We start from the raw sequence: 7,731 nt of genomic DNA on the forward strand, positions 1-7,731 counted from the left end.
CTTAGTTACGTTTATGAATGCTACAGAACAAGTGTTAGAGGGAATAAAGAAAGAGCTCAGGGAGCTGCGTTTAATGGCCTTCCAGAACAGGATGGTCTTAGACCAGCTCACTGCAGCGCAAGGAGGAGTTTGTGTTATGGTGGGTGAAGTCTGTTTTACCTACATCCCAGAAGAGGATGGAGCAGGTGGAATCATAGAGCAAGGTATAAAAAATATTTCTGAAATGGTAAAGAGGTCACAAGACCACGCCAATGAGGATGTTGATTTCTTTTCAGGTTTTTGGATGTTCATTTATAAAATTGAACATTACTTAATGGTCATATTCTGCGTTTTGCTTGAATTTTTCATCATCCCTGCCTAGGCCTTGTTTTATGGCTTTAATCAAACGAATGGTTACCAGCTCTATTAGCTTAGTGGCAAGACCACCTCACGTTGCTTATTGACCCCTAAGAATGAGAGAAGATGATACGAGGGGTAAAATTCCCATGATAAAGGTTTTAGCATGGTACAATGTTCAATCTGATTGTGATCATTTTATGATCAAAGGGAGCAGTGTGAGAAATATAAATTGTACATGCTGTCTTTAGTTTGACATCTAACTCTGTATGTATGTTTGCTAACCACAGAATCACACCACACCCACGAAGAGTCCATGACCTTCATAGATGCTGTTAGTTTCTCTTGTCTTATCCTTTTTTTTTTGGAATGTTCTGTGCTCCAACGAGCACATACTCCTTTCCTTAACTAAATATCTCAGTCGTACGTAACAAATATCTAGGACTGCTTGACCTCATATGATTACCGTTCCCGTACTATTCCGGTCAACATTTATTGTCCTTGGCTGTCTCGCAAGTCACTATACTATTGGCTGTTGGTTGTTCTTTGTTCTATGAAAGGTATAAATATTATGCTTGCTGTAATAAAACTTTGAGTAGATTGAACAGAAGCAACTGTGTGTTGGCGTTCTTTCTACTTCCTTCGCAAAGTCTTCAGATACGCGGACTCCCAACTACACTTAGCTGGGCATGCCCTGAAAGGGACCGAGGAATTCTTGATGGTAGAGGTGTTGTATTCTAGACTACAACGAGATCCAAGTTTATTCCTACAGAGGAATTCTTGATGGTAGACCAAGTTTATTCCTACAGAGGAATTCTTGATGGTAGATCCAAGTTTATTCCTACAGAGGAATTCTTGATGGTAGAAGTGTTGTATTACTACAACGAAATCCAAGTTTATTCCTAACAGGTATTGTTTGTATAATTTTTGGAAAATAATGAATTTAATCAATTTTGGAATAAGGCTGTAACGTAACAAAATGTGGAAAAAGTGAATACTTTTCGGATGCACTGTATATATACACTCACCTAAAGGATTATTAGGAACACCATACTAATACTGTGTTTGACCCCCTTTCGCCTTCAGAACTGCCTTAATTCTACGTGGCATTGATTCAACAAGGTGCTGAAAGCATTCTTTAGAAATGTTGGCCCATATTGATAGGATAGCATCTTGCAGTTGATGGAGATTTGTGGGATGCACATCCAGGGCACGAAGCTCCCGTTCCACCACATCCCAAAGATGCTCTATTGGATTGAGATCTGGTGACTGTGGGGGCCATTTTAGTACAATGATCTCATTGTCATGTTCAAGAAACCAATTTGAAATGATTCGAGCTTTGTGACATGGTGCATTATCCTGCTGGAAGTAGCCATCAGAGGATGGGTACATGGTGGCCATAAAGGGATGGACATGGTCAGAAACAATGCTCAGGTAGGCCGTGGCATTTAAAAGTGCATTGGCACTAAGGGGCCTAAAGTGTGCCAAGAAAACATCCCCCACACCATTACACCACCAGCCTGCACAGTGGTAACAAGGCATGATAGATCCATGTTCTCATTCTGTTTACGCCAAATTCTGACTCTACCATCTGAATGTCCCAACAGAAATCGAGACTCATCAGACTCATTCGCCTCAAGGTTGTGCGTGTTGTGGCTTCACAAATGCTTTGCTGCACACCTCGGTTGAAACGTGTGGTTATTTCAGGCAAAGTTGCTCTTCTATCAGCTTGGATCAGTCTGCCCATTCTCCTCTAACCTCTAGCATCAACAAGGTATTTTCGCCCACAGGACTGCCGCATACTGGATGTTTTTCCCTTTTCACACCATTATTTGTAAACCCTAGAAATGGTTGTGCGTGAAAATCCCAGTAACTGAGCAGATTGTGAAATACTCAGACCGGCCCGTCTGGCACCAACAACCATGCCACGCTCAAAATTGCTTAAATCACCTTTCTTTCCCATTCTGACATTCAGTTTGGAGTTCAGAGATTGTCTTGACCAGGACCACACCCCTAAATGCATTGAAGCAACTGCCATGTGATTGGTTGATTAGATAATTGCATTAATGAGAAATTGAACAGGTGTTCCTAATAATCCTTTAGGTGAGTGTATGTATATATATATATATATATATATATATATATATATAAAAACACACATACACACACACACACACACATATACATATAGTCAGGTCCATAAATATTGGGACATCGACACAATTCTAATCTTTTTGGCTCTATACACCACAATGGATTTGAAATGAAACGAACAAGATGTGCTTTAACTGCAGACTTTCAGCTTTAATTTGAGGGTATTTACATCCAAATCAGGTGAACGGTGTAGGAATTACAACAGTTTGTATAAGGGACCAAAAGTAATGGGACAATTGGCTGCTCAGCTGTTCCATGGCCGGGTGTGTGTTATTCCCTCATTATCCCATTTACAAGGAGCAGATAAAAGGTCCAGAGTTCATTTCAAGTGTGCTATTTGCATTTGGAATCTGTTGCTGTCAACTCTCAATATGAGATCCAAAGAGCAGTCACTATCAGTGAAGCAAGCCATCATTAGGCTGAAAAATCAAAACAAACCCATCTGAGAGATAGCAAAAACATTAGGTGTGGCCAATTCAACTGTTTGGAACATTCTTAAAAAGAAAGAACGCCCCGGTGAGCTCAGCAACACCAAAAGTCCCGGAAGACCACGGAAAACAACTGTGGTGGATGACCGAAGAATTCTTTCCCTGCTGAAGAAAACACCCTTCACAACAGTTGGCCAGATCAAGAACACTCTCCAGGAGGTAGGTGTATGTGTGTCAAAGTCAACAATCAAGAGAAGACTTCACCAGAGTGAATACAGAGGGTTCACCACAAGATGTAAACCATTGGTGAGCCTCAAAAACAGGAAGGCCAGATTAGAGTTTGCCAAACAACATCTAAAAAAGCCTTCACAGTTCTGGAACAACATCCTATGGACAGATGAGACAAAGATCAACTTGTACCAGAGTGATGGGAAGAGAAGAGTATGGAGAAGGAAAGGAACTGCTCATGATCCAAAGCATACCAACTCATCAGTGAAACATGGTGGTGGTAGTGTCATGACGTGGGCATGTATGGCTGCCAGTGGAACTGGTTCTCTTGTATTTATTGATGATGTGACTGCTGACAAAAGCAGCAGGATGAATTCTGAAGTGTTTCGGGCAATATTATCTGCTCATATTCAGCCAAATGCTTCAGAACTCATTGGACGGCACTTCACAATACAGATGGACAATGACCCGAAGCATACTGCGAAAGCAACCAAAGAGTTTTTTAAGGGAAAGAAGTGGAATGTTATGCAATGGCCAGGTCAATCACCTGACCTGAATCCAATTGAGCATGCATTTCACTTGCTGAAGACAAAACTGAAGGGAAAATGCCCCAGGAACAAGCAGGAACTGAAGACAGTTGCAGTAGAGGCCTGGCAGAGCATCACCAGGGATGAAACCCAGCGTCTGGTGAGGTCTATGCGTTCCAGACTTCAGGCTGTAATTGACTGCAAAGGATTTGCAACCAAGTAATAAAAAGTGAAAGTTTGATTTATGATTGTTAATCTGTCCCATTACTTTTGGTCCCTTAAAAAGTGGGAGGCACATATACAAACTGTTGTAATTCCTACACCGTTCACCTGATTTGGATGTAAATACCCTCAAATTAAAGCTGAAAGTCTGCAGTTAAAGCACATCTTGTTCGTTTCATTTCAAATCCATTGTGGTGGTGTATAGAGCCAAAAAGATTAGAATTGTGTCGATGTCCCAATATTTATGGACCTGACTGTATGCTGCAACAATTAAACCAGTGTCCAAAATGTACTGTTTTGCCTTACCAGCCAATGCTGGGTAAACTGAGAAAAGTTACTAGCCATACATATTTTTTAACAACCATGAAACTGTATTTAGTATTATTTCTTAATACAGGAGAGAGAGATCGTTAACGGACATGTCCATCATGTGTAAAGTGATCAATGGAAAGGAGGAGGCAAGAACCGGCTTGATGATATAAATAATAGTTTTATTGATAAACTTAAAAGAAGACACAAACACACACATGACGGACATGTCCGTAAATGATCTCTCTCTGCCGCACGATCCCCTGCAGTCGACCTTTATACCTCAGAGGCTTGATTAGCCTAATACGGGACCGGGTGTGTAGGATCACGACCCGGCCCCGCCCTCCGCCCTCCGCCCTGCCACATGTATGTAAACAGAGAGCGAATGGCTCAGACATGCTGAGTCTGTGTATGTGAGCACAACCTGTACAGGGTTGAGGAGGGTACGAAACTCTCCCAGCAGAACCTCCCCCATGTTGTTGCCACTTCGAGTGTTCGCCAAGACCAGAACTGGAGTCCAGCCACTCCCACACATTGCAGCAAGCTACATATACACATAAATAATTAAACAGTTAAACTAGGTTTATTTAAATAGGTTTAGTGGACTATGCATTTATTGGATAACTTTGCAACTAATGCATTTGAAATGAAATAACATTTTAAACAAATACATTTTGATGTTACAATCTGGTTTATATATGGTTTCAAAGAAGAAGAATTGCTGAAGAAATCCAGTCTATGCAAATCAAAAAACACATGACGATACTCACTCATTCTTTATTAGAAGTATTTTCCACATGATAGGATAATAGTAAATTCATCAACTATAAAATAATACCAAAGGATGTATTGGAATTGTGCGGTGACCAAAATAGGCAAATCAAAACCATCCATTTATTTTTGCTTCTATAAAGTATCCACTATTTGCCTTGATAACAGCTCCTAACACTCTTTGCATTCTCACCTCAGCTTCATCATGAATTCAAAAGGCCTCCTGTAGCTGAACTGGTAGAACATGGCGCTAGCAACACCAAGTTCATGGGTTTCATTTGCAGGGAACACACAAACTAATAAAATGTATATGTCTATACTGGGCACTTGTTAGCTGCTTTTCCGTAACTCTATCCAGTCCATGCCACAAATCCATTTAAAAATGTAATTAATTTTTTTTTGTTTTGTTAATAACATACCTTTAAGCATTAGCACCTTTAGATCAAAAGGATTATCAGATAATTTAGGCAAATATGTCCAAACTTTTGACTGGTAGTGTAAATTGTGCTCAATTTCAACAGATGATAAGATACAGTTGAAGTTTACATACATCTTGGCCAAATATATTTAAACTCAGTTTTTCACAATTCCTTACATTTAATCATAGAACACATTTCCTGTCTTAGGTTAGTTAAGATCACTACTTTATTTTAAGAATGTAAAATGTCAGGGGGCCTGGGTAGCTCAGCGAGCATTGACGCTTACTACAGCCCCTGGAGTTGTGAGTTCGAATCCAGGGTGTGCTGAGTGACTCCAGCCAGGTCTCCTAAGCAACGAAATTGGCCCGGTTGCTAGGGAAGGTAGAGTCACATGGGGTAACCTCCTCATGGTCCCTATAATGTGTGGTTCTCACTCTTGGTGGAGTGCGTGGTGAGTTGTGAGTGGATGCAACGGAGAATAGCATGGGCCTCCACACATGCTACGTCTCCGCAGTAACGCAGTCAACAAGCCACATGATAAAATGTGTGGACTGACAGTCTCAGACGCGGCAACTGAGATTCGTCCTCCGCCACCTGGATTGAGGCGAGTCACTACACCACCACGAGGACTTTGGGAATTGGGGATTTCACTTTTTTTTTTAAATGTCACAATAATAGTAGAGAGAATGATGTATTTCAGTTTTCATTTCTTTCAGCACATTCCCAGTGGGTCACAAGTTTACATACACTTTGTTAATCTTTGGTAGCATTGCCTTGTCAAATATTTTGGGTAGCCTTCCAAAAGCTTCTCACAATAAGTTGCTGGAATTTAGGCCCATTCCTCCAGACAGAACCGAGTCAGGTTTGTAGGCCTCCTTGCTTGTACACACTTTTTCAGTTCTGCCCACGCATTTTCTATCGGATTGAGGTCAGGGCTTTGTGATGGCCACTCCAATACCTTGACTTTGTTGTCATTAAGCTATTTTGCCACAAATTTAAAAGTATGCTTGGGGTCACCCTTTTTCCTCCAAACATAATGATGGTCATTATGGTCAAACAGTAAGATTTTTTGTTTCATCAGAGTAGAGGACATTTTTCCAAAGAAATTAAAAAAAATCTTTGTCCCTATGTGCACTTGCAAAATGAAGTCTGTTTTTTTTTATGGCAGTTTTGGAGCAGTGGTTTCTTCCTTGCTAAGCAGCCTTTCAGGTTATGTTGATAGGACTCATTTTACTGTGGATATAGATAATTGTCTACCCGTTTCCTCCAGCATCTTCACAAGGTCCTTTGCTGTTATTCTGGGATTGATTTGCACTTTTTACACCAAACTACGTTCATCTCTAGGAGAGAGAATGCATCTCCTTCCAAGCGGCATGATGGCTGCGTGGTCCCATGGTGCTAATACTTGCGTACTGTTGTTTGTACAGATGAACGTGGTACCTTCAGGTATTTGGAAATTGCTCCCAAGTATGAACCATCTTTTTTCTGAAATTTTTTTTTTTATTTTCCCATGATGCCAAGCAAAGAGGTACTGAGTTTGAAGGTAGGCCTTAAAATATATCCAAAGGTACACCTCCAATTGACTCCAATTAGCTTGTCAGAAGCTAATTGCCTAAAGGCTTGACGTTGTTTTCTGGAATTTTCCAGGCTGCTTAAATGCACAGTTAACTTAATGTATGTAAACTTCTGACCCACTGCAATTGTGATATAGTAAATTAAAAATAATAGTTGGAAAAAATTACTCATGTCGTGCACAAAGCGGATGTCCTAAACAACTTGCCAAAACTATAGTTTGCTAATATGAAATCTGTGGGGTGGTTACAAAATTTGATTGAATTACTTCAACCTAAGTGTATGTAAACTTCTGACTTCAGCTGCATCTTCAAGACAGTAACTGCATCCAGCCCGACCTTGAAAAAGCCTTTGTGAGATGTAACAATTGGGACTGTCCTCTCCTTACCTTGCTGTACTCATCAGGATGTCTGATCAGCTTGCTGACTTAATAGAGGTAGTTTGGAAGTATGATAACAGAGCAGAATTCTCCCAGATCACACACATCATCATCCTTCAGACTGGACAGACAGTCATCATGCACTGTGGTCTGACACCACACACACCTATAGTACAGATTGAAACAACAACAAATATGTGGTGAAACCACCACAAACTGAGCAAGCCCCTGTGCCCCTTGTTCTTTACTTTGAGCCTCAGCTAAAGTTGATTTGACACTAGGTGGAAGGACTGGACTCTGGTCCAGACAATATAGCTGGATTACAGGGACAAATACTATTTTTATCAAATCAAACATTATAGAGATTAAATACAGAAAGAAAGGTA

At 40.6% G+C, this 7,731-nt stretch overlaps 1 protein-coding gene across 1 annotated transcript in view; it reads right to left on the reverse strand.

Annotated features, from left to right (window-relative positions):
- LOC127646372 (uncharacterized) overlaps positions 1–7,430 on the reverse strand; it is a 65,879-nt gene extending 58,449 nt beyond the window's left edge. Inside the window, exon 1 of the mRNA XM_052129942.1 lies at positions 7,355–7,430. The gene's annotated coding sequence lies outside the window, so the exon portion shown is untranslated. The remainder of the gene's footprint in view (positions 1–7,354) is intronic.
- Between the last annotated feature and the right edge of the window lie 301 nt (positions 7,431–7,731).

The sequence above is a fragment of the Xyrauchen texanus genome, chromosome 7, assembly GCF_025860055.1.
Source record: "Xyrauchen texanus isolate HMW12.3.18 chromosome 7, RBS_HiC_50CHRs, whole genome shotgun sequence".
Taxonomy (NCBI): Eukaryota; Metazoa; Chordata; class Actinopteri; order Cypriniformes; family Catostomidae; genus Xyrauchen; species Xyrauchen texanus.